The 26,971-nt window shown below is 33.8% G+C and overlaps 1 protein-coding gene across 4 annotated transcripts in view; it reads right to left on the bottom strand.

Moving 5' to 3' along the window:
• Positions 1–26,971, bottom strand: part of FSTL5 (follistatin like 5) — a 670,505-nt gene that overhangs the window by 411,241 nt on the left and 232,293 nt on the right. The window lies entirely within an intron of this gene.

Below are 26,971 nucleotides of genomic sequence, written 5' to 3'. Positions count from 1 at the left end.
TATTCGTGTTATATGCCTAATACAGAAGAAAAAGAGCACACTTTGTTATAGAATACACACGTGCTAAATCTGATAATTGAAACACATCACAGATATTTGTGTGGCAATTCAAGACTCCCTGGGTTGTGAAACAACAATCCTGATATAAGCTATCATCTACAAAAGGACTGTACTACTGATTAGAACTCTGGTATCCTAAAAATTTGATAAATAAAAACCTCAATTAAATAGAGTTGGGAGACAGGAAGGAAAAGCTCTCATGCCCTGAGAGGATAGCAAAGACCAACAGGAAGGAGACAGACTCCTCTTCTTCCTTGGCAAGGACTCAACCAATGAAAAGTCATGGACCCTTTTTCTTACTGCAGCCCTCCCAGCTTCCTTTTCCCTCCTATAATAGCATTCTCCTCGCCTTGCTGTGCAGGGAATTTGCACATAGCTCACCATGGTTGCAGACCCCAAACTGTAATTCTCTGCTGACCCCAAATAAACCCATCTTTGCTGGAGAAATATTTGGCAGTTGATAATTTCAGGCCAAAATTTGTGTTTAAATATTTTTTTCCCAGCTTGTTCAACTTAAGCTGTAAATAGGTAAATTTATGACTGCTACCATTGTATTGGCTTGGTAATTTACAGGTAATGCAATATTTAATGGTTCTAAAGAAAGTCTGTAGCAAATTCTCAAATCCCAAATCTCATAAAAGCATTAGCAGGTAAGGCTGAGAGCCATTTAACCTAAATTAATGTTGCATGTTTTCAAGGGTATCATATAGTTATTTAATCACAGATAAATTAAATTGCTCATTCAGACCTCTGACCAAGAAGGAAAAAAATAACAACAGCAAAAAACTAATACTACTTTATCCACTATTACCAAGGTTGTCTCATCAAAATTCAGGAACATTTTTTGATCAATTCTTATTTGTTCCACATATTAGTTTACTATTACTCCTATTACTGAGCCTCCTGTTATATCTATCATCTGTCTATCTATCTATCTATGTATCATCATCGTCATCATCATCATTTATTTAGCTGTTGTATATCTACCTATTCTATCTATACTATTGATTCTCTTTATTTTCCCAATTTTAAATGCTTCTCAGATTTTTAATCTTTTGATATAATATTCCTAGCAGCACTATGGCATCTTTCATCAAATTTTTAGGTTCATCTCTCAATGTTTTCTAGGATTTCCTCCAGTATTTTTTTCTTTTTTAATACATACATGAGTAAAATTGATGAGAATTTTCATTTATCAAAAACTGTTAATCTTCCAATTTAATTCACTTTCTCCTCAAGACTAGCCTTTATAAGATAGATTACCTACAGTTAATCTTGCACAGGTAAATGTTCAGTAGGGACCATACCTAGTATAATTCATTCATTTTAAAGGGGAGGACACCTAAGTGCAGAAAGAATAATACTTTGTCAAGCTATTAAGGCTCACATAGTCCCTGCCCACCAATATCCACTCAGGTTTATTCTTCCTTTGTCTCTTTTTTCCCCCCATTAACCCAGTGACTTCACAAAAATCCAACTGGAAGTTGTCCTAGTACAAATCCAGTAAATTAGATAAAGTCATATAACCACCATTCATCAAACTCAGTTCTTTGTCTCCTTTGCTGCTTTTCCCAGCCTCCCTTAAAGTTGAGGAACCAAGTGACTGAGTTCTGGTCAATTCAGTATGGTAGGGTAATGAGTTTCGTTTTCATCACGGCCCACTAAAATCTCCCAGGGGTGATCCTCATTTTTTCTCCACTTCCCGGCTGAATGGATAGAACCTATAGAACGTGCTATAGACCAGAGCCCTATGATGGAAGAAACTGATCTGTCATGACAGCATGCAGCAGAGTCCATGCAAACCTGAAAAACACATACTGGACTATAGCAGGTGGAAGAAGTCACATTTCATCATGTTACATCACAGCCGCTTTAGGAATTGTTGGTACAGGAAGCAGCGCACCTGACTAATAAATATGTACTGATGTTGCACATGGGTTTCTTTGCGGTTTTGTCCTTGATGATTTTCAGAAGAGGATTTTGTCAGAAATTTTACTGAAGTCTGCATTAAAGCAAATGCTTCCTTTATTCAAATATAATGAATATTCTAATGGATAATGGGTGACAGAAATGTGAATTTGTATTTAATACATACTTGGAGTTTTGTAATCAACTTTTATGCTTTAGGCATATAAATTAAGAACTAGTCATGCTTTGATTCCATCTCTGACTCATTTTATGACTGTAGTCAAACAACAATGTACAAAATATCTAGACAGTGCTATTAAATGTTTTTGACTTGATATGTTCTGTCACTTTGTTAACTTTGTCTCGTCTATGCTGACAAAAATAAGACTAAATATACTTGTATATTTCTCTATAGATCTTCTGTTTAGTTTCCTATATATGTCAACTTTGTATCCTTTATTGAAGGAACACAGTAAGACAGAAGGAGGTTAGTAAGCTATAAATATGGGAAATAATTATTAATTTCATAACATTAATTCATTGATGATTCATATTTACTTTATAACATGATTAACTCAAGATTTCTTTAGGAGTTATCTGTGTATACAGCATATTATCTTATTTTTTAATCTTTTAGCAAAACATTTCATGAAGAGAATTGAGCTTGTATTATAACTGATAGGGTCATTTGGATTTCTGGTATTAGTTGTACTAGTAATTAGGAATTTATTTATGGCTGTGCATACAAAATGTGTGACTATATTTACAACTGAGAAGAATAAGAAAGTATTTTTAAATGTTTATTTTTCATCCATAATTAACTTCAGTCTAAGTATTTTAGATTTAGCAAACTTTATTTTTTTTAATTTTTATTGAAGCCTAGTTGATTTACAGTGTTGTGTTAATTTCTGCTGTACAGCAAAGTGATTCAGTTATACATATACATACATTCTTTCCCATATTCTTTTCCATCATGGTTTATCACAGGACACTGAATATATTTCCCTGTGCTATACAGTAAGACCTTGTTGTTTATCTATCCTGTATATACTAGTTTGCATCTGCTAATCCCACACTCCCAATCCATCCCTCCCTTCCTCCCGCCTCCTCCTGGCAACCACAAGTCTGTTCTCTCTCTATATATATGAGTCTGTTTTTGTTTCATGGATATGCTCATTTGTGTCGTATTTTAGATTCCACATATAAGTGATATCATATGATATTTGTCTTTCTCTTTCTGACTTATTTCGCTTAGTATGATAATCTCTAAGTCCATCCATGTTGCTGCAAATGGCATTATTTCATTTTTTTAATGGTTAAAAGTAACCATTAAATGAAATAATGCTATTAGCAAAATTTAAATAGCAATTTATGATTATTCATCACATAGAGGAGATCTTAATGCTCTTCCCTAAGGAATATTTGGTTTTGTTGAAAGACGATTCTATCTTATTATAACAGATTCATTTGGATATTATTTGGTTAGAGAAATCCAGGACAATAACAATTCATGCTTATCCTTGAACATCCTGGGGAAGCATGAAATAAACATGTTATCTAGAGGATTATGATAACCTTACTGGAGATGTAAATAACTTTTTTCTGCTCTTATTTCTTATGTGTATGGTTGTAATCCAGCCAGTTGAAAAATACGATTTTCCACACTTCCTACTGCTTTCTCCAGTAGACTTTCCATGCCACTTCTCTCCAATAACCATAAGATTTTTTAATAAAAGGAAATTAAGAACTTAGTTGATTATTTTCATTGTAATGAAATTATAATCTTATGTCATAATTTTGAAAAACATTAGCAGATCAGAAAGTCCGTGCCAATAACACAGATATTGAAGGGGAGATTCCAGCTGTCTGATATGGTTCTGAATCATGTAACATTTACAAAATTAATACCTCTCCATTTTTATTCCTCTTTGCTCTCTGTGTTAGTAAATGGAAATAAATTCATCTATATAACATGTTTAAAATATGTTTTGATGAACTTCACTAAGGTTTAAAGCTAAGGAAGTTCACATGCCACAATGTGTCTGACACCTGATATATGCCCTTTAGTAAGCTATAAGTTGACAGCATGTTGAATTTTAGATGTTAATATTATGTCAAATATCACGAATTCAAGTTTGAATGGATCTTAGTATAAGTCCCATTTTTCTATTGACTATTAATGTGAAATAAATCATCTTTTATACAATTTAGTTATTAAAATTACAGAAAGATTCATGTTAGAAGAAATATTAATATGCACTATCGGTGTCCCTCGTCTTTTTCTGTCGGTCTCTCTCCTTTGGTTAAACAATGAAACTGTATGCTGTGTTTTTAACTACAAAGCCACTGGTATCAACTAGGGACCCTGATAATGCTGAGTTTATACATAAATTAGCTCGTGCTTCCTCCCCTAGAACCTGATGTATGCATCAGTCTAACATACTATAGTTTCCTAATTGCTTTACTCAATTTGATTTTTCATCTTCACAACTATGAATCCATCAGTTTTTGTACTTTCAACTGTCAATTCTGCTCCTGGCTGCTTCTGAAGCATCTAGTATTCACTTTTTATTTATACTATTTGATCCTCATTTGTTTTATTTGGTCAAAAATCTTCCTTTATGTCATTCCTGAAAAACTCACTCTTTTTTTAAGAATTTTATTAAATTTTATTAAAACAGTTTTACTATTGTTCTTTTACACACCCAGAATAGAATTAGGAAAATTCAGAAAGCTCTGTTCTCTTCTTTAAAGACAAAATTAGTTATTCTATTTGCAGGAATATCTGGGCAAGTTTAGAAAATACAATTTAGTTGCTAAAATAAATAATCTGGTATAGCAATAATAAGAAGAATCAAAACACATTTGATTTCAAATCTCCTTTTCTCTATTCTAGTTACTAGCTGGTAATCTTGTCAAAGTAATTGATCTCTTATAAATAGAATATAACCTTTCATAAGTAAAATATGGATAATACCCCCTAGTCTATGACGATGTTTTGACTTTTAGGCAAAATTACATTTGATAGCATATAGTTAGTAATCAATAAATTACAGATGTATTTCAAGTTTCGGGGGGGAAAATTTTGAAAAACAATTCCTTACTTATATTACTCATATTATGATTGAATTAGCAGGATACTAATATCACACAATTTATCCAGTCTGGGAATTCAGTATGTCCAACTTTTAAAGCACTACCTTTGGTAATGTTACAGATATCCAAATGTGTCCTAATGATTACAGACCTTTTTCGTCCAGCAAGAAGATAAAATGGACTTACCCCTTCTCCTATTTACCTTCTGAACTACTCACTTCCTTCACAAGCCTTGAGGCCTAGGATATTAACTTTTCTCTTCCCAACAAGTTTCTGCCGTCAGAGAAGCACATGTGAATGACCAACTATAACTGACAGCATAGCTTCAATTTTCTCTGACCTTCACATATCTGCAAAGTTCTACTTCCGGTCCCCATCAGTGGTCCTTGTTCAGGGGTGCGTCTAGGATTTTGTTGTCCTTAAATGTCTTACATTCCAGTACCCTGTGATTATAAATCACTGTGCTTTCTTTTCAATCATGTCATTATCTGAATAACTACCAGCTTAGACCACAGTGTGATCAGTACCTTTCTCATTTCTACTAACTTTTCAACTTAAATCTGCTTTCATTGGCTTCCCTTTTTAGTGACAGTTCTATATAAACTGAATGTTCATTTTGTTATGCAGGAATAAAATCCACTAGTCACATTATTTCAGTTACTAAAATAATTCAAAATACATTGATTTATTTTTCCATTACTCTATACTTTTTTTAGTCCTGGCTTCAAAAAACAGGGGAAAAAGTTTGTAAGTTTGTTGAATATTTTGTAATTCTCATTTTATACTCATGACCCTAGGACAACACCAAAGTTTTTTTCTTTGCCACAGAAATTTTAATCCTAGCTGTCTTTAAATATATAAACCTTGTAGAAGTCTATAGGTTCAAATATCTATTGACTATATCTATTTTCTACAGCTTTTAAATTTGAAAAATTAACCCCAAATTAACTCAAAATATTTCAGATAAACTCATAATAAATCTCATACCACATTATAAGCTTATTTACTAACTTTCACATGTGAAATATTGTTAATCATGTATAGCAAATTAAAATACTTCTGAATATCATGATTTCTGAAGCTATCTGTCTAATATTTTAAAGTAATAGTTATAGGAGGATATAGCAAGTAGAAATTCTTCTGGTTTTCTTTTGAAAAATATATCAGGAATTGCATAACATTTTATGCCAATATTTTATGCTTTACTTAACTTTTAATTAGAAGTATTATTCATATATTTAAGTACATATTATAAAAATGTTTGCCATAATGTTGTATTCTCATGCTGCATATATTTGTATCTTTTTCTTTCAATAAACAAAGAAAAACTATTTTTAGTGTGATACAAGTCTGTGTTTTTCCCACCACAGCTAACATATCTGGTTTAACACTTTTAGTCACACAGTAACAAAGATGGATGTAATCTCTGTACAGCCATTTGCCATCTGGTTAAGCAAATACACTTAAAGACACTTCTGCAATTGTGATCAAGCAACAGCAGATCTAAGAGCAGACAGAGCTTGGACTCTAAAATGATGATTGTACAGCTGTAGTTGGCATCATTAGAGACCAATAAAATCCTTATGTTCCGTCTGAATGGCAAGGACCTTATCAAAGAGAAGCTCAAATTACTAAATAACAAAGAAATGACCCGTTTAGCAGTTGTTTTAAATTTAAGACAGATAATAGAACTTCTAAGTCATAATTAGCATATAGCACTGGAAAGATTGTTTTCAAGTTCTATCTTCCATTCTAATATTTTAAACTTCTCATCTTATCATAATTCTTTGACTACGGCTTTGCTTCATTTTTCTAATGTCGCCATCAATGTTGGTTAAAGGCATCACATAATCCTCAACAGCTAAGCCACTGGATTATCAGAATGCTTTCATACTATTTCCAATTACATACACAATAGAAAAAAATCACTAAATGTCTTTTGCCTAGCAAAAAATAAGCAGACATACACTTTTGTTTTCTTATCAGGTAATTAGAAGCTGTTTCTAAACATTGGATATTTATTATGTATTCTGGTAACAGGGTAATTCTTAAATAGCTATATAAGGTCTATTAAAATAGAACACACGAGCATTGCACACTGCTGATTTGCAGTATCAGCAGTAATTCCTTAGAAATCATTCTTAAGAGTTTTCAGAACTCTAAATTGACATCAGCAATTTTTATTAATTGATATTTTTTTTCTCTAGAGATTCAATCACCTTGGTGCCTAAATATTTTAATCATGTTCCAGACTAGAGGGGAAAACCTACTTTTTATTTCTGCAAACTTAAATATTAGTCAGACTTTCCTAGGCAATGCCTGAAGAGCTTAAATTCTATCCATCATAGAAAAATACAGGTATGTTTTTAATCCTATATCTATAGGCTATATTACAAAATTATCCAAGTTAGGGGCTGACATGCAGTTCGCAGCATCAGAATTTTACATGAAGAGGATATTACCATTCATCTAACTCAACATTATGTCCATGGATAAGGAAATATAAGTCTGAGATGAGTGTTTGGATAAAGTCACACAGTAAGAGGTGGAATACAGGTTACTGTCAGGCCTTCCTGACTCGAGACCCACTTCCTCTCCATTACACTATGGAACTATTAGTCCTAGTTTAGAAAAATCAGGTCTCTTCTTACACGCTCACATAACTACAGGAACCCTACCAATATCCATGTTAATGTAGTATTTGGTCAATTCAAACAAACAAACAACTGTTTGGGTCATTTTAATGTATCTGCCTGTGAACAAAGAAACATGTGCTTCTTCCAAATATACTTATGCAGACACATATGCATACACAGAAATTAATTTGTGTGGTGCATATTTCTACTCTATCCCATGTTGGACATGAAGTTTCTATAAGGCAGACAATTATTTTCAAGAGTGTGCTCATTGTTTAGTTAAGCTCTCCTGGCTCTATCAGTACAGTGCTTGTCAAAAGTATATCAAAGCTTAGAGAAATCAATCATAACACTAGCTCACGTGTACAGGGCACTTGCTATGTGACAAGTGTGATCGAGAAGAACCTTTCTATGGTATTACAAGTTAATCACTAAAGGGATGTTGCCTATAAGCTTAAATTATACATAATGACCCATCTTTGGGAACCCTGCCTCCCATGTAATGAGCATTAAGCTAAAACACCTTCGTTTAGCTCTTAGAAAACATCCTGACCAGGCTACCTGTGAATGACTGCAGGAAGGAAGAAATTAACACATCCACTGCAGAGTCTGACCCGAACCGGGACTCCCCTTTTAACATAAAAGAATTCTGAGTTCTAACTGAGGGATGATGGTTATTTGAGACACTAGTCCACCACCTTCTTGGTCCACTGGCTTTCCAAAGAAAATTGCGATTCCTTGTCCCAACAACTTGTCTCTTGATTTATTGGCCAGTCATCAGCCAGCAGTACGACCTTGGTTTCAGAAAGATAGGCACTGTGCTTTGAGAGTTACAGTTATGTTCTTTATAGTGTTCAATCAGCACAACAACCCTTTGGGGTAGGTATTGTTCTTACCTCCATTTTGCAGATAAGAAAATGCAGACATGAATATTTGGCTAACTTGCCCAAGGTCTCATAGCTAATAATAAGTATAATAAGTAGCAGAAGAACAACAAGCAGATGTAATTCGACTCCAGTGCCTGTTCTCCTAACCACTTGGTCACAGTGTTAAATAATTATATTTCAAAATTATATTAGAAATGCCCTTTCTTCTGCATGAATAAAAATAATCTATTGTTATAGCTCTTTCTACATTTCAAAGAAGCAATAATTTAAAGAGAAAGTTATTATGCTTCATTTCCTTTTATTTGGAAGCAGCTTTAAATGAGGCTTATGATTCAGAGTTAACTGAGGAGCTCAATTAAATAGGAGGACTTTCCACACCGTTAGTAAGTAGCAAAGACAGAAATTAAGCCCAATCTTCTGATTTTAAGTCCAGAGCTATTTCAATTAGAGAAATATGAAGGTGAATTTATACAGACATTTTGGATTTGCCTGAGCTACGATCCAGAGCAGTTGTAACTGTGATATTATAGATGATAGTTTAGAGCGGCAAGAAGCTGCAAATAAAATAATAAGGTTAATTATTTTAATTTACTTTAGAGTGCACTTAACTTTGTGCCAGCCACTGTGATAAAGGTATAAGGGTTTTTGTAAATCACGCTGTTTAATTCTCAGTTAAGATTATTAGAATTATTTTTTACAGGTCACAATCGTTTTTGCATGTCCTAGTCATTGACCAGAGGACCGTTGGCTTCTAGGTGGCAGTGGTGGGATTTAGAACAAGTATTCCGTACTCCAGACGTTGCACTTTTTAGTAACCACAAACAAGAATACAGAGGGGCATTTCTACTGCTTTCCTTTCTATGTTATTTTCCCTCAGATATATGACAATAGTGGGTTTTATCAATGCCACCTGGGCCACAAGAGAGTAATAGTTTCCTCCTCCACCTATACATGGAAATATACAGTTGATACATAGGATCTGTACTTGTCTAGATAATTAATCTATCATGTATTAGTTTAGGCTTAGTCTTTTTGATATGTTGTCATGACCTCTGAATTCCATAATGATGCTAAACTCTCAAAAATACTGCCAATAATAATTAAGCATTTTTTGTATCATTGTTGTTTTGGTACCTGAACTGTTTCTTTCCTTAATTAATGGTAAAATTGATAGATTAAATGTCTTGTAATTATTGAATTACATACAAATATATTGATTTTTCAATTATTGAAATACACAAAATTATTTTGTAGGTAAAAATGATCGCATATTAGCAATTTCTAATGCTTCAAACTGATAATATTTTCTTATTTCCTACAATGTTCATACTAAACTTGGTTATTTGGTAATAATTTCTTTAATTTTCCTGCACCAATGTATTAATGCTTTGTGAAATTTTTAATTTAAATGCTGAAGAGATGTTTACCACCTCCCTGCAACACACACATATAGATTAGACAGAATTAAAGCAGCTTAATGCAACTGGGAAAAGTTCATATCTTCCATTTTGTTTTATATAATATTAGGAATTATTTCTTATTTATCAATAAATATTAATGGTTATAATATATATAATGGAGTTTGTATTTAATAAAGCTGCAGCTGCAGAAGCTGATATATTTTAATATCTTAAACCTGAAAAACTATTACATTTTTCTAATTAAGTAATCAGGCATTTACATAATTTCGTGAGAAGAATTTTATAAAAATTAAAAATTGTGTTTTTATTCTCTAAGACCTTTTGGATTATAGACAATTGAATTTTGTATACTTATATTCTACATTTTTATTTTCAGTGTGGAAGCATCAATCAATCGATCAATCATACATTCTGTGAAATGTTTTGATTTTTTTCATTAGGTGATTAAGGATTCTACTGACATATATATGTATATATATATATATAACTATACATATATATACTTTTAAAAATAGTAAATATATATTAATATTTTGTATTTTTAAATTAAGACACCAAACATTTGAATTCACCTGGATCATGCTGTTTATGAATAAAAATATTATTAAAAGAATAAATTACACATTTCATTCTATTTAATTTATTTGTATTAGGCAATTAGAATATTATGTATTACATATTAAATATATAATATAAATATAACACTATATTAAAATTTAATTTATAAATTATATTTATATTGCATATACTTATGTATTTATTGTATGGATTTGCCACTCTTTATTTAACCATTCACCTATTAAAGGGCATCTTGTTTGCTTCCAGGTTGGGACAATTTTGAATAAAGCTGCTATAAACATTTGTGTGTAGGGTGGTTTTTTTTGCACCTAAGTTTTCAACAACCTAGGAACATGTTTACTGGATCATATGGTAAAACAATGTTTAGCTTTGTAAGAAACTGCCAAACTGTTAAATTATTGGTTTCTGAGAAATTACTCAAATTTTGAAGCAGAGGAAATTATAACAGTTGGGGACACTTCTGACTATTCTTAATTAATGCTTTTAAAACCTGCATCTATCAACCCAAAGAACACTTTCTTACTTTCTCAAAATTAAGCATTAGTTCTCAGGAGACTTTCAACAACTATTAATACGTGTTTTAAGTTTTTAATATTTAGAGTGCTAATCTATGATTGAATATCATTACCAGCAATAAATCAGGTCTGTGGTATCTACACAGATACACCAAGTAAACAATTCAATCTCCTTATAGTGGAATGCAGGGAAGTATAATTCAGTCCTGAGATTATAATTACAACAAACTCTCAAATGAAAAGTGTCATCCTTATATTTTTAAACAGCCAGAACGTAAAAGTCACTAAGTGGCAGCAAGCAAACTGAAGAGTTCAATTTTATGTGGAATTCAAGTTTGCGTCAAGTCTTTCAGAAAAAACAAAACAAACAAAAAAACCCCCAAAGACCCCCCACCATTTGGTATTGTCAGTTTGGGTATTTTTTTTAGCCTATCTAATAGTTACATAATAGTATCTAATTGTCATTTATATTTACAATTCCCATATGAACACTGATGTTGAGTCTCTTTCCATACACATGTTTGCATCTGTTTATCTTCTTTAGTGAGGGGTCCATCACTGCTCAGTCTCTGTTACCCTTTTTCAGGTAACAACCCCACAGTTTTCTTTCAGGAAGATACTTTCCCTCCATCCCTTATCCTCTTGGATGGAGTAATTCCATCTTCAATATTTGAAACAGGCCTGGCATAAGAGTCAGTTGGTGGGCAAAGAATTAGAGATGGGCAGGTGACACAACTGTTAGTCATGGGATTCTAATGGGAATTTGTGTGAGAGAGAGGCTGTCTTTCATTGGATGGGAAACTGGGGAAAGTAAGTCCCATGGTGCTGCAGACTCTCGAGAAAGTCTGCTTTCTGCCACCTAGGTCTGCAGAGCTGATGCAAAGGAGATCAGAGTCAGGAGCGGACAGAGGACACCTTCATGGGAACGCATTTGAGCTCTGGCATGCAACTTTACTCTACCCTTATAATTTTAATTGTACATACAACTAAATGTCCTACTTTTTGCTTAATCCAATTCATTGGATTTTTCTGTCGCTTAACAATTTCAAAGCTGCAAACAGATACATTCACACAGACGTGTCATGAAAAGTCCTAAACTTCTTCTGCAGAACTTCTAGGAAGCTTCTCTCTTCCTATTTATTCAGGATTTTAAGCTATTTCTTACTTACAGAACATCAACTAACTGTCGGATTCTGTTCTAGGATTTGAGGATACAGTGATGAAAAATCAAATAATGTCCCTGTCTTTAAGGAATGTCATTCCAGTGGGGAGGAAACAGAGAAAAGCAGACAGTATATACAGGCAAGTAAATAAACCAAGGACAAGTAAACCCCTTCTCCAGAGCAGCCAGGTGTCTGTGAAGAGAACGCAAAGGAGCCTGCATGGAAGAGGTTGCGTATTTAGAGAACATGTTACCAGCGCTACCAAGAAAGCTCTGACCCCAGGACAGCAAAGTGAGACTGTTTTTATGTTTATGTTTATATTCATATGTAAATATATATTTTAATATAACTACTTTTAACAGTGGTTCAAGGCAAGTGAGCATAATCAAGGAACTGTTTTATGAAGCAGATGGTCAAAATCAGCCTTCAAATAGAGGTTGAAGAACATTATTGGAACAGAAGGCATCTAATCGGATGAAGTAAACAGAAACTAAAAAGAGAAAACAACGAAGTGCAGAGAGCAGCAGGAACAACAAAACGAGCGAACAAGAAATGAAAGAACAGAAAACCCTTAATAATCACAGCAGTATGTGGACACTAAGCCACTGCGAAGGCGTCTGTGAGCACCTTGGACCCTGAGAAGATGCAGACACATCCCAGCAGTAGAGCTGTGGCCCTGGTCTGGTCCTACTCGGTCAGTAAGCACTGACCAGTTCTCATTTGTAAAGAGGTTATAGCAAAAGTTAAACATGTTTGAGATTGTCTGTACTGTCAAGCTCTTTAGAAACCTGTTAGTAATGTATTCTTACTCTGAAATTGTGTTTCTAAACCACTTTTATTGTTATCCTTCAAGATGTCTGAAGGGATATGTTTGAATATTCATTCTTTTATTTATTCCCTCACTTATTTACCACATATTTACTGAGCTGTTACCTCAATTCTAGACTTGGCAAAGATGGTTTATAAGAAAGAAAATGTCCCTGCTCTCCCTGAGTTTACATTTTAATACGAAAGCCTGCCAAAACCCAGAAGTCATAAATTGCTAGTATCATTTCTGTAATGTTATTAAGGTATACTTAATGTATTTTGTACTCAAAAATTAAGTATAGAACACTTAATGTATTTTGAAGAAAAATATTGAAGGATATTTTATAAAGGATGTCCTATGTGGAGGTGACACATGAGAGTTGGAGTGAGGGAATAAGCCATGTGCAGACCTGAGGAACAGCCTTCCCAGCCGTGCAAGGATGGGAACATAAAGGCCCTTGTGTGGGAGTGAGCTCCCCGTGTTTCAGTATCAGTGAAAAGGGACATGGGACCGAATGAGTGAGCAGTTAGGGAGAGTGATAAAAAGCATGCCTAAGGTATGGATCCTGTGAAACTTAGATTATGACTAAGACTGCATTCTGCTTGGGGTATTAAAGAGCATTTGGGGTGTTTTGAGAAGGAGAGCAACATAATCTTATTTGTCTTCTATAAATTTCATTCTAATCTTTGAAATAGCTATGTAGTTAGAAAACAAAAAAAAACTAGCATAAGGCTGGGTTTACATCAATTAAACCCCAAATAAAGATGAGTATCTATGTGCAAATTTTCAATCTCTTTTTTCTTCTTAATTTCTTTATCTAAATATACTTTGTTATATGTACTCTGGTAAGTTTCATTGCTCAGTTCTTTAAAATACTTACCAACTTAATATTGTTACCAATTATATGTTATACATAGCTATATTTTGCCTAGTTTTAATAAGTTTAATGAAGATCGCAACTACATAAAAACGCTCTGTAGGGACTTTCCTGGCTGTCCAGTGGTTAAGACTCCGCGCTTCCACTGCAGGGGGCGCCAGTCCCATCCCTGGTTGGGGAACTAAGATCCTGCAGGCCTTGCGGTGTAGCCAAAAAATAAAATAAAATAAACACTCTGTAAAATCAATTTAATATGTAAAATCATATGATATTTAATCTGATAAGTAAACATTTATTCTTTTAATTTCACTAAATGAAGACAGATTCTCTTAGACCTGCTTTTATGTACTAATAATCTTTAGCCAAATTAACTTTCTTAGTATTAAAGCCATGGAGATAGGTGTTTTATTTTTTTTAATACATAATATTTTAAATGATCAGGCAAGGGAACATACAGATATTTAAATAACAGACAAAGGCAATAGGGCTAAGTTTGAATATAGCAGTGTTTCTCTTTATTTTCTTCATCCTCTGTGAATCTGTGTCATTAAAGATGAAAGGAATTAAAATGTAAAGCTTTATAAAAATAACTTCCCAAAGAATATTTTTTGTGGATATATTTAATCCTTGCTACTCTCATATCTGCTATCCTACCTTTTGCTAGCTTTCCCACCAATATTAAGACTTCGATAGTTGCTTTTAGATATTTGAAGGGTGATGTCTAATTAATCATCAAAGTCAGGCTATTCACCCTAGCAATAGTTGACAGTAGACTATATTAAACACCTTATCAGGATTTTTATTGTGGGATTTTTTAATAGGTATTATTCCTACAGGATATCAAATCCCAAGCTCTAACACTTATTTTTTCATGAACTTCATTCATTTTGCTTGATCAGGTTATTAAGTCTTCTAAAAGTTTCTCTTATTTCATGTACCACCACTTTTAACAAAGTTTAAAGGATGCTATTGATGTGACTGGCCCCATGGGTTCTATTCAAATATAATTTTCATTTCCTTTTGGCATAAAGGGATAATTTTAAAAAACCTTTCTTTTCTAGACCCCTCAAAAACTATTACACCTTGTCTCATAAAAGTAAGAAAAATGAGGAACACTTTTTCATTCATTTCTTCGATTTTTATTACTTGAAACCATCCTTTTATTTTTTTCTCCACTGCTATTCCTAGGTGTAAATTATTAAAACATCCTTGTTATAACTATATTATAATTTTAGTAAAATGTATTTTTTAACAATTGCTGACATACAACATAAATCTTAGGTATATCAAGACTTTTAAAAATAATTCTTATCAAAAGCCTGATAGCTCAATTATTGAAGTCACATTGGATTTTCCCTAAAATTAGACATCGATATTTCACTGAGGATACATGGAGCATTTTTAGTCCTTAGTTATAGACAATAAGACCCTCTTGGGGAAATAGTATGTGGATTTTCCAAAGTATATTTAGTCTTTTTTCTCCAAAAGCATACGATGCATAGATCCATCACTAATTAACAGAAATTCAGATACTTCATGTCCTCGGCCACTCAAATGCTTTCTGTGTTACTCTGGGCCCCTCCTTATTCTTCCAAGTCTCCAGTCCTTCCTTCAATCATGTAAAGATTGAAGGTAAACGGCAACATTATGACAAAGACAGAAACAGTATTACTAGAAAAAATCAAGAGCCGAGCTCATGGGAGAAAATCAGGGAAAAGAAAAATGTCCTGTATATCGCAAAATGCATTGGAATAGTCCTATAAGGAAAAAAAAAAAACTTCTTTTTTCTATAATCTCAAATTCTAAAACTTTAAGAAATATGATTTTTTCAACTCCAAGTAGGATTTCCAGATTTAACTTAGGTATTCACAAACAAACACAATTCTGATGAATTCTATCACTTCCAAACTTACAGACCTTGGCACATAAATACCAATCCTATTGTGATTTGCAGGTGCACAACATAAATGTGGTGATGCCTTGTCTTAAAATAATTAAAGAATCAAGAGGATTGTTTCTTAAGCTAGCTCACAATTTAGTTCATTCAAGTGCTTTAGGATTTGATAATTAGAAATAGGAAGTTTATTTTCTCAAAACTCAATTCATTATTGATTAATGATGAGAGCTAATTGTTTTAAACATCCCATTCACCTTTTTCTCATAAAATGAAACTTACTGTTGAAGCTTTACTTTAGTCTAAATAATTTATGTTAAACAATACTGATAGTGTTCCATTTATATAAAATTCATTTTTCTTAAAGAGTAAGGGTATGTTTGGCATTCAGCAGAAACTAGACAGTAGAAGATGCTCTTTATGCTATCCTTAGAAAAACAAAAACCACAAAACACACACAGAACACACATATTTTCACATAATAAAGAAAAAAATGTTAAAAGTAATAATGATTTGAGTACCAACATTAATATAGCTGTACATTTGATTGGTTATTTTATGTTAAAAATCGCTGGATCCTCAGCCAGTTAATTATTGAGGCATATCTGTACACACTGACACCAGTCTTTAAAAAAACTCATTATTTTATTGTTAAAATGTGTGAGAAAATAGAGATTAGCATTATTATTGTAAATATTAAAATTTCAAATCAATGTGTATATGTATGTACATATATATTACTACTTTAAAATTCGTATTTGAATTACTTCATTCTTGCCTACTATTACGAATTTATCACAGGCCCTATCACAGTAACAGGCAGTTGGGTGATACGGTGCCTTAACAAACCCAATATATAAAAATTCACTTTTAATAAACTATGAAAAAATTACTTTTGGCAAGTAATTTTCATTTTACAGGAGATATTCCTTCCCATTGTAGTTCCTTTAAAATTTTTTTAAATGATTAAAATTAGACATAACTATCATAGAAATGTTGGTGGACAATAAAATTCACCTGCAATGCAATTTTTGTGCTCCCAGGGTGCTTGGTCAGGAATAATTGAATTTTGTATGTTTACCTAGAGATGCTACACCATGTCCCGGACGTTCGTTCCATGCCCAGGAAAGAGTCTGTTGAATGGCCTTTTTGTAGACTATGAATATAAGGCAAATGATCCACATTTACTTTCAGAGGAGATTATGATCAAAGTTCATGAATATGTATGGTTAAGGTAAAGCAAAAAACCAACAAGACGCATTTTCTTGTGTTTAGGTGAAGGCTCTGGGGATGCACTGGTAGGTAATAATGAAAAATAGAATTTTGACCCTGATGTTCAAAATGAGGGAAACATGGTGCGGCAGGCTGGCAGAGTCCTGGCTGAGATTTACTGACCACAGAGAACCCTGAACAAAGTACGACCAAGCAGAAAAGAAGGAGAATGGAGAAGTTTCAGAGTGAGGCTTTCTTCAGAGGCAGAAAGTAGCTGAGCCTGGAATCTTCTGGGGGACCCACCTTTGGACAATGTTTTAACCTATGATTTTGGCACATGAGCTCCGGAATCAGAGCCCAACCTGTGCAAACCTGTGATAACTTCAAAGAGTCAAAACTACCAGAATCCTGAGTCCATATAAGAGATTTTGCGATAGAAGAATGGAAAAGAAACTTGAGTTTCCTGAGGATGAGACATAACTATGTGCCCCAAGAAATGGCAAGAAATCAACTAGAGTGAAATCCTATGAATGCTCACTGATATCTCGAATAACAACCAGAGTTCCTTCTGTATTACTAGTTGCTGGTGAAGAGACTGCCCAGCATTCAAGAGTAGGAAAAGACAGCAGCAGACAAAGACAAAGAGATTTGAGTCAAGTACTTTGGTGAAAAGAAGATAGGTTTTTGAAATAGCTAAAGGCTCTAGCTCAAATTGATCCATTCACTCTAATTTGATTGGAAATAAGGTTGGAATACAGCTTGCTTTGTATGCACTTAACACTTTGGTCTTCCTGGGCTTTTCTTAGGAAACAGGGTCAAGAGTTTGGGTTGTAAATGGGGGCAGTGCCTTGGCCTCTTCCAAAAGCCACAGTGTAATGACATTTCTCTGGAGGTCACTGCTTTCCAGTATCAGAGGGCAATGGGATGGTCCGTGTTGGGACAGGGCAGTGAGGGGGACTGCGAGAGGGGTGAGGTGAGAAGAGGCTTTGCCTCTAACTAACAAACCATTTTCTGTGTCTGCAAGTAAAATTTCCAAATATTTAGGATGACCTAGAGTCAAATACAGCAACCTCTGTTGCTCTCTACTGCTTGTAAGATGTCTCAATGTCTAAATATGACTTTTATTTATTTATTAATTTATTTTGTGTACTATTCTGATGGAGAAATAATTAGAATTCCATAGAAAGGACATGGCATCATCCTTCTCTCATCTATTTAAAGATATGTTTAAATGAAACTCCACACCTGCTACTTCCAGTAGATGTAGACACAGCAGTAACACACGTATACAGGAGTCGGTGTGCAGGTTTACTGTGGAATTAATGAACAAAGCTGTCGCTATGTTGTGTATGAGCTGTTTCTGAGCTATAGAGACCGTGCCAACGTGTCATGTAAATGTTTCCACTTCCTAAGATTTTTAAAGGCCAAAACATGTGCTGTATTATTCAAGCATATTTTTCTTCAGGATCTGAAAGTAATTTTGACATAAATTTAATTAAACCCCAACCCCACTCTTATGTTTTGTAGAATGCCAACATAGCTAAATGCCACAGTTATTATTCCGAGTACTGGAAAACACACCCAATACCAACTGGCATGTTCTTTTCTATTTCACCAAAAGTGCAGTTGATGTGGGCCTATTAGTATCTTTCAAGTGAAAAATTAAACAACGCTCAGTTTTATTATCTATATAATTAATTTACACCCATGTAGTTGTTTTGAAAATAAGTAAATCTGGGGATCCAAAAAATGAATTATGGGTTTTGATAAGGCATGGAAACTCCACTCAAAGCTAGAGCTCTAATGTCAATATTCTGTGCTTGTTTGGAAGTAGATGGACATCCAGTGACTAGATAGATACAATGCAAATGAACAGTTCCAAAAATCATTCTCCTCCTTATAATATTCCCTTAGTCAAAACAGGCCACGCACTACATGCAGGACATCAGGCTGTCTGAGTTTTTATACATATGAATTAGCTTCAGCACACACTACAACACAACACTTTTACTGGTACTCATCTGAAATTCAAATGAATGATCAGTATCTCCTAGGTTGACAGAGTGAACAGAATAGGTTAAAGATGTGAATTCTTACAAAGGAAGACTCCCTTCTTATTAAAAGAATGGGCAGGGCTTCCCTGGTGGCGCAGTGGTTGAGAGTCCGCCTGCCGATGCAGGGGACACAGGTTCGTGCCCCGGTCTGGGAAGATCCCACATGCCGCGGAGCGGCTGGGCCCGTGAGCCATGGCCACTGAGCCTGCGCGTCCGGAGCCTGTGCTCCGCAACGGGAGAGGCCACAACAGTGAGAGGCCCGCATACCGCAAAAAAAAGAAAAAAAAAAAAAAAAAAAAGAATGGGCAGTGACTTTCAAAGTCACGTGAGTTAACACGCGGGATAAGAAGGTGGAATTTGTTCTCAACACGTTCCTTCTGAGTTGGAACTTCCCTGTTGTTTTCTGAATGTGACTGTCTCATTTCTTTCTGAATATTGTTCTCAAGCATCCCTCCTTTCCTCTTTTAATTTGGACCTCATACTCAGTAATAATAAACTGCCAAGAGAACAGAAAGTATATGGCCATCAATAATGTTTGGATGTAACGTGACACATTTACACGGATAAAAAAATGTTTCACTTAAACAAAGGGTAGATAGGTTGTTTTGACACAGAATGATTTCAGCATATCTGACTATCAAGCACAGATGCTTATCTAACATAACATGAGATTTTCTGGCAATGGGGAAAAACATTGATGGGCATTTATCGAATGAACTAGCCACTCATTTCCACTAATTAGGCAAAAGTAAGAACTGTGTCACCTTCATCTTTGGATAGTGCCTTTAAAATGGGTCAGCCGCAGGATTAGGTGACAATAAACGATCACCAGCAAACAGTCAAAAAATTATATTTGCTCATGAATACCTGTCCATGGTATACATATGCATATATTTTCTGTAGATACTTTTATTAATTATTACCTGAAACCTTTTGACAGGCATGTGACACTTTGAACACTTATACATTTAATCAAGCATATGTAATATTGTTCCTTTCAATTAATTACACTAACGCTTAATTAGATTCATCAAAAGCTCATGCATCTCTCTCAATTTTTATTAGCGTTTTCTTCCTTTTTGAGAAAAAAATGTTTCAAAAAGTGAATTAGGGCTTCCCTGGTGGTGCAGTGGTTGAGAGTCTGCCTGTCAGTGCAGGGGACACGGGTTCAAGCCCTGGTCCGGGAAGGTCCCACATGCCACGGAGCAACTAAGTCCATACGCCACAACTTCTGAGCCTGTGCTCTGGAGCCCACAAGCCACAACTACTGAAGCCCACGCACCTACAGCCCATGCTCCACAACAGGATAAGCCACTGCAATGAGAGGCCTGCGCATCACAACAAAGAGTAGCCCCCGCTCTCTGCAACTAGAGAAAAGCCCACGCGTAGTAACGGAGACCCAATGCAGCCAAAAATAAATAAATTTATATTAAAAAAAGTGAATTAAATGTCAAAAACCCTAGAAACATCCACATTAAGTCAATTTATATTCCAACATGATTGGGAGCCAGATTGATTAAAACATATTGAATAAATTAAATGTTTAAATGAAGAAATATTTGATAGAAAATGTTTGAGCTGACTCAAACTTTCAGATAATTTGCTTAATCAAATAAAGCAGTTTCATTTGTCAACGTATATCCTCAGCACAATGACTGTTCTCAATAACATTGACTTATGGCTTGCTGATGGAATTAATAATAAAATGCTATTATCTTAGATATATGTCAAGATAATTGCCCATCCACTTTCTGTTTTTTCAGAGTTATCTGTCAACAGTTCTTTTTTCCTAAATAAAAATAGTTTGTGTATGACACAAATAGTTACACATAATGGTGACTGCTAATTCATAAGAGAGATGGAAAGCCATTGAAATAAAATAGCTATTGTAGACTTACATGCTTTCCAAATACTTTGGAAAGGTGTGTCTTGGCTAACTAGTCTAAACAGATTTCATTATTGCAAGTTTTAACTAAGAGGCACAAATGTAAACTGTATGTTAGCATTAGGAAGTTAACCCAAAATATGTAATAGAATTTCCAGGATTTAGAGATGGTTGGGAATCCATTTTGTTCTATACACAAGGTGAGGCAAAAGGCACTCACCAGGAGAGCTCTGGATACAAAGTAGATATGCACAATAAAGCAAAGATAACATAATAATTCTGCCCCTGAGAGAGGTGGAAAATATGGCTTTGGACTCTTTCTTCCTATGTAATTCTTTCCTGGAAAAATTAAAATCCTGGTTCAACCCCATTCCTTATCTTCTCAATGCCTTACTCTAAGCAGCTGACTATATTTGTATCAGTAGAAGAATACACAGCCATGGAAGACTACTCTCACTTTAAATTCATGAGCAAAATATACCACATGGTTTGTCAGCACCACCCAACACCCTATTACACCCCCTGGTCTTTTCTCTCTTTTTCCTTGTTTATTGTTTCACAAATTTTTTTCTTTGTTCTCAAATCCCCAAAACTTTCTTCTCTGCCACTTTTAACTCATGCTTCCTTTTTGTCACAAAAAGAGGAAAATTTGACAAAAATTAAATACAATAAGAAGTCCACTTAGTCTCTAAATTTATATGGGGGGGTAGGGGAGTAAAATCACATTGTTACACATCTAATAGGTATTCTATTTATAGTATACGGTAAGCAAAATAAGCCTGTAAGTCAGTGAGAAAGGTGACTATGAGATAGATGTTCAATTACAATCAAGAAACTAATAATAGATATGTTTCTAAACTTGAGTCATTTTTCTTTAAGTAGTCTTATTTACAATTGGAAAACTTATTACCTTCAATTTGTTTATTATGATCTGACAGATTTGGTTCTATAATAATTTGACCAGAGTCTTTTATGCAAGACTGATGTAAACCTAAAAGAAATTATGTGTGGCTTCCCAGACTCAAGGGTGAAAATTTATTTCAATCAAGTGTTCACAGTTATTGAAGTTCCACTCTTTTTTTTTTTTTTTTTTTGCAGTACGCGGGCCTCTCACTGTTGTGGCCTCTCCCATTGCGGAGCACAGGCTCTGGACGCGCAGGCTCAGCGGCTATGGCTCACGGGCCCAGCCGTTTCGTGGCACGTGGGATCTTCACGGACCGGGGCACGAACACGTGTCCCTTGCATCGGCAGGCGGACTCTCAACCACTGCGCCACCAGGGAAGCCCTAAGTTCCAGTCTTTTAAACCCAGTAAATATCTCTTACTAACTTCTTTTGCCCAAGAACTGTGTTAAATGCATTATTTAACCCTTACAAATACCACAGTGAGAAACGCTGTTTCTAAATAACGTAAAATAGTCACATGGAAATTACTATAAAAAATAAATTTTTAAAAATCAAAGGCAAGTAAGCTATTATGGCATTAGAGACTTAAGTGGAATGATTTGAAGCATACATGCACTAAAAGAGAGGCCAGAAGCCCTTGGTTCTTATCCAAGTAGCTTTAACTTCTGTGTGAATGTTGGCAGCCATTTTAAAAATCTTAGGCTTATTGCCTTCTGGCTTGTTATTATAATGAATTAATAATATAATAGCTGTGAAAGTGTTTTCACATAAATAATACCCAATATTTCTCATTTCTCTCTGACAATATTTTAATACATTTGTTGGGTGGTCCTAACATTTAAATCCTCCTCTTTTGGAGCTTTTCATATTATATGTATAATCTATAACATACCTACTATCTATAAATGGAAGATAAACACATACACTATGTAATGTTTACAAAATCCTTTAGAGTTTTCAAAAATCAGGGGAGAACTAAACATTTGGTATGATTTTAGTAGCAAATAGTGCATTTACAAATGTACACCTAACAACGATTCCTAAAGTATGTTATATAGTGGGTTATACGTAGGATTCTGCAGGTCACAGTTTGATTAGAGAGGAGAGTGACAACAAAACTATATTCTTAACACCGATTAAAATTTCAGTGCAAAATAAATATGAAAAATGAAACACAGCTCAGTTGATTTTGTCATCGAATCAGAAAAATGTAATGTACATCTAATGAAATTCAGGGGACTAATAAAATTGGTTTTGAGGTTGTGGGTACAGGATGCATTCAGAGGAACTGGAACTTCTGAGTGTCAGCATTTTGTCCAAGTTATTAATTTCACCACCAATCTGTAATTCCATTTGGCTAATACTGACTAAAGACAAAATAGAACAGAACAAACAAACCAACATCTGGGTACCATTTTCCAAAGTTGATATTATCAACATAATTATTTTTCATGAAATGGTAAACAAGGCTGTTTCAACATAAAATAGAAGCTTTACCAACATGCCCTTTCCCAAAAAAAGGCAATCTAAAAGCCCAGGGGGAATATCACAGGGCATTTTACTGATCTATTTTAAAATATCATTGGCAGCCCAGTTTTCTAGCCTAAGTTCTAGAAGTTCTGTCTTAAAAAATAATAATAATCAGGAAAGAGAATCAATTAAATATGGAATATGAATGTCTCTCCAGATTATACCAAAGAAAAAGAAAACTATGTCAGATCTCATTCAAATAGCACACACGTAGCTGTAAAAAAACATATTTCCCAAGTTGTTACTCTTTGTGATGCACATTTAGGTGCACAGAACATTTGCATTTATAGCAGTTTTATAATCAGTGCAGTAAATGGCCAAAGTGTTTCTGTTCAATTGACTTTCTCATAAAAGGTTTAATTCCCTACTCCTCTTGGCAGAGGTTATATCTTTAGCTTCTTACTCCAGCTTACATCTATACTCTGAGTGTGTAAATTCTGCTGGGTGACCCGGTGTCTGACAGACTGACCCAGCGTCAGGTGAGAGGACCTTTTATTTGTTATGTGTAACCACGTGTATTGCAGCAGTTAGAAAGCCATTTGCGGGTGAGGCATGGGAAATTAAAGCAAAACTCTCATCACAGTGAATAACAAGGCATTACATAAAATGGAAAGTTTGATTCTATGGTAAAGATCATCATAAAGTATTTGATGCCAATAAACAAATACTATAATATTCTATATCCTATTGTAGACAGTTTCTTCATAATCAAATAAATGTGAATAGAAATAAATTAGAAAAAAATTTGTGTTCACAGATGTATGTTTTCTCTATAGTTTCAGAAATCATAAATCACTAAAGAAAATTCTTAGTGAATTCATGTCTATGTTTATGAGTCAGTAGTAATAAATGCTGAGTATACTACAGAGGCATTTAAAATATTTAACACAAATAATAATAAGATATATAGATATAAGTATAGATATGTGTATTGATATAGAGATAAATATAGATATAAATTTTTTTAATCTGGACTCTAATCTTAATTTTAAAATGATGAGTAAATATACAGGCTTAATTATAAATACTAAACATAAATCTGATAAATTTATAATGTGTGAAACAAACAGGACTTTGCTTAAAGTTCAAGTCATTAATGAATAATGCAAATCTTCCTTTCTTTAACTTTTTAAAAAGTTTTTGTTATTATTTTTTCAGTACTTTTAAAATTAAACTCTTTTATTTTATGATAATTATATAGTCATCTGCAATTGAAGAAGTAATACAGAGAGAGTCCATGCATCCTTTACTCATTTCTACCAATGGTAAGTAACGTTTTGCAGAACTATAGTACAATATCATAAACAGGATACCAACTTTGACCCCATCCACTGATCTTACTCAGATTTTCTGTTTCACTTCTATCCATTTGTGTGTGGCTATGTGTGTTGTGTTCTAGTCAATTTTACCACACACGTAGGTCCCTGTATTCACCACCCTAGCCAAAAAGAGAGGATAATAAAGATCTGCGAATATGCTTAAAATTGATTTTAAGGCATTAGTAATCTTTTAAATCAGAAGTTAACAAACCTTTACTGAAAAGATGCAGATAAAGCATTTTTTAGGCTTTGCAGGCCATACTGTCTCTGTTGTAACAACTCAATTCTCCTTTTGTAGCTCAAAAGCACCCAATGACAATTCCTAAACTAACAGTGTGGCCGTATTCCGATTTGGCCTATAGGTTCCTGTTTGTTGATTTCTATAAGGTTTTCTTAATCACCTTTTATTAGATCTAAAAGTAGAAAAAAAAATTTAAGGAGGAAAAGATTCCTGTTATTTTGCTTGTTTTGATTTTTTCTATTTGAAAATATTTAATTAATCATAATTTTTTAGCAGTTCTTGAACATAACATTTCGACTTGCTTCTTCCTTTGGGCCATTATTTGAAACAATATAAATTGCTGAAGTTCCACAGAAAGAATAATCCACAAGCACAAGAATTAATTTTAGCCATCACACTATTAGGCCTTCGGCTCCATAGACTCTTCTTTTATGTCCAAAATTTGGCCAATTGCACACTAATAAGACAAGCAATTTATCATTTTATTATATATTATTTACTTCCTTTCTGCTGAAATAAAATCCTCTTATGAGATACATATATATTTATATTAGGCAAAACACCAAAACAAATAAACAAACAGAAGACCCACCAATTCTGAGACCTGGGAAATGTGTTAACCCCTGGTAACTCACCCAGTTAATATAAATTAAATTGTAATACTATGTATGATGACAAAGTATTTTGGAAGCAATCATAGATCTAATAAATATGCTTAGTATGTCTGAAGGACAAAAGATTTTTAAACCACTGTTCTATGAAGTAACTCATAAGGAAGGCAACATTACACGCTATATCCACTTCATTTATTTCCACGCTGATTTGCATACTGCAATGCATTATGCCTAAGCCTCCAGCAATAGAGCAGAACACTAAATACTCCAGAATTTTTCCTCACATGATAATTATCGTATATTTCCATATAATCAATCAGCTGGGCCAAACCTCAATATCAGAATATAATTCTAAGTTAATCGCATATTATTTACATAGTTTTATTATACTACATATCAATGGAATAGTAAAATTTTCACTATACCATTTCAGGTCAAAATGACAGAAAAATATTATTTTATGAGTATTAAAGCACAATGTTAATCCAGTTAATTTTAGCTATTTATAAGACAGATTAGATAGAAGAGGATAAGAAACAGAACTTGAAACCAAAGCATCTGTTATTCTTTCAGTAAAAGAAAATAATCTAATGCCATCAATTTCGTCAATACATGTAATCAAGGTGCACAGATTCACTCTGGTAAAGAAACTATTCTTGTAATTTATCTCATTTATATCAAAGGGCTTCTAGTAGCCACAATGGCTACAGAGCCTTCCATCTTAATTCATTTGAAAAGCTGTGTGTCTTTTTAAAAATCGCCTTGAAAATAACACTTTCTTCTACCAAGTTTGAAAAAGAAAACTTAATCGGTGGGCAAATGAACAACATTGTATGTTACCATACATTTAAGCTAAGAATTAAAATATCACATGAGCTTTTAAGTGTAAAAATACTTCAGCAACATTCTGAGAGCTAGGGATGTAGAACCAATTGAAGATTAGAAGCCAAGCTGATCACTGACCTGTTAGAATGATGGGAGTTCTATATACTTAACACTTTAGAATTTCAGTCTGTGTTACGACTATTAATAAAAAAATATTCTTTCCAGCATAAATAAATAAACAAGAAATAAGTTTATAAATAAATCAAAGGCATTAAAGCTGTTTAATGATTTATTTATCCAGCATGTTAAAACAATTTGTCAAATTACTAATTCAGCAGTACTTTTCATATAAACAGTTACCACTGATTTTGAGCACCATGGTAGTAAATACTGCTAACTTTTAAATTTTAAATTATTGTCATCTCAGATTTACTATTTGGGTTTAGCATGAGTTCATAGTTATTTCAGTGGGCATTTACAGGTTCCATATAATTTGAATTATGTGGTACTAGCTGAAGGCATCATTTTTAATCAGGAAGAAAT

This window comes from Globicephala melas, chromosome 5, assembly GCF_963455315.2.
Source record: "Globicephala melas chromosome 5, mGloMel1.2, whole genome shotgun sequence".
NCBI classification, from domain to species: domain Eukaryota; kingdom Metazoa; phylum Chordata; class Mammalia; order Artiodactyla; family Delphinidae; genus Globicephala; species Globicephala melas.
This window is presented reverse-complemented; position numbering and strand designations above follow the sequence as displayed.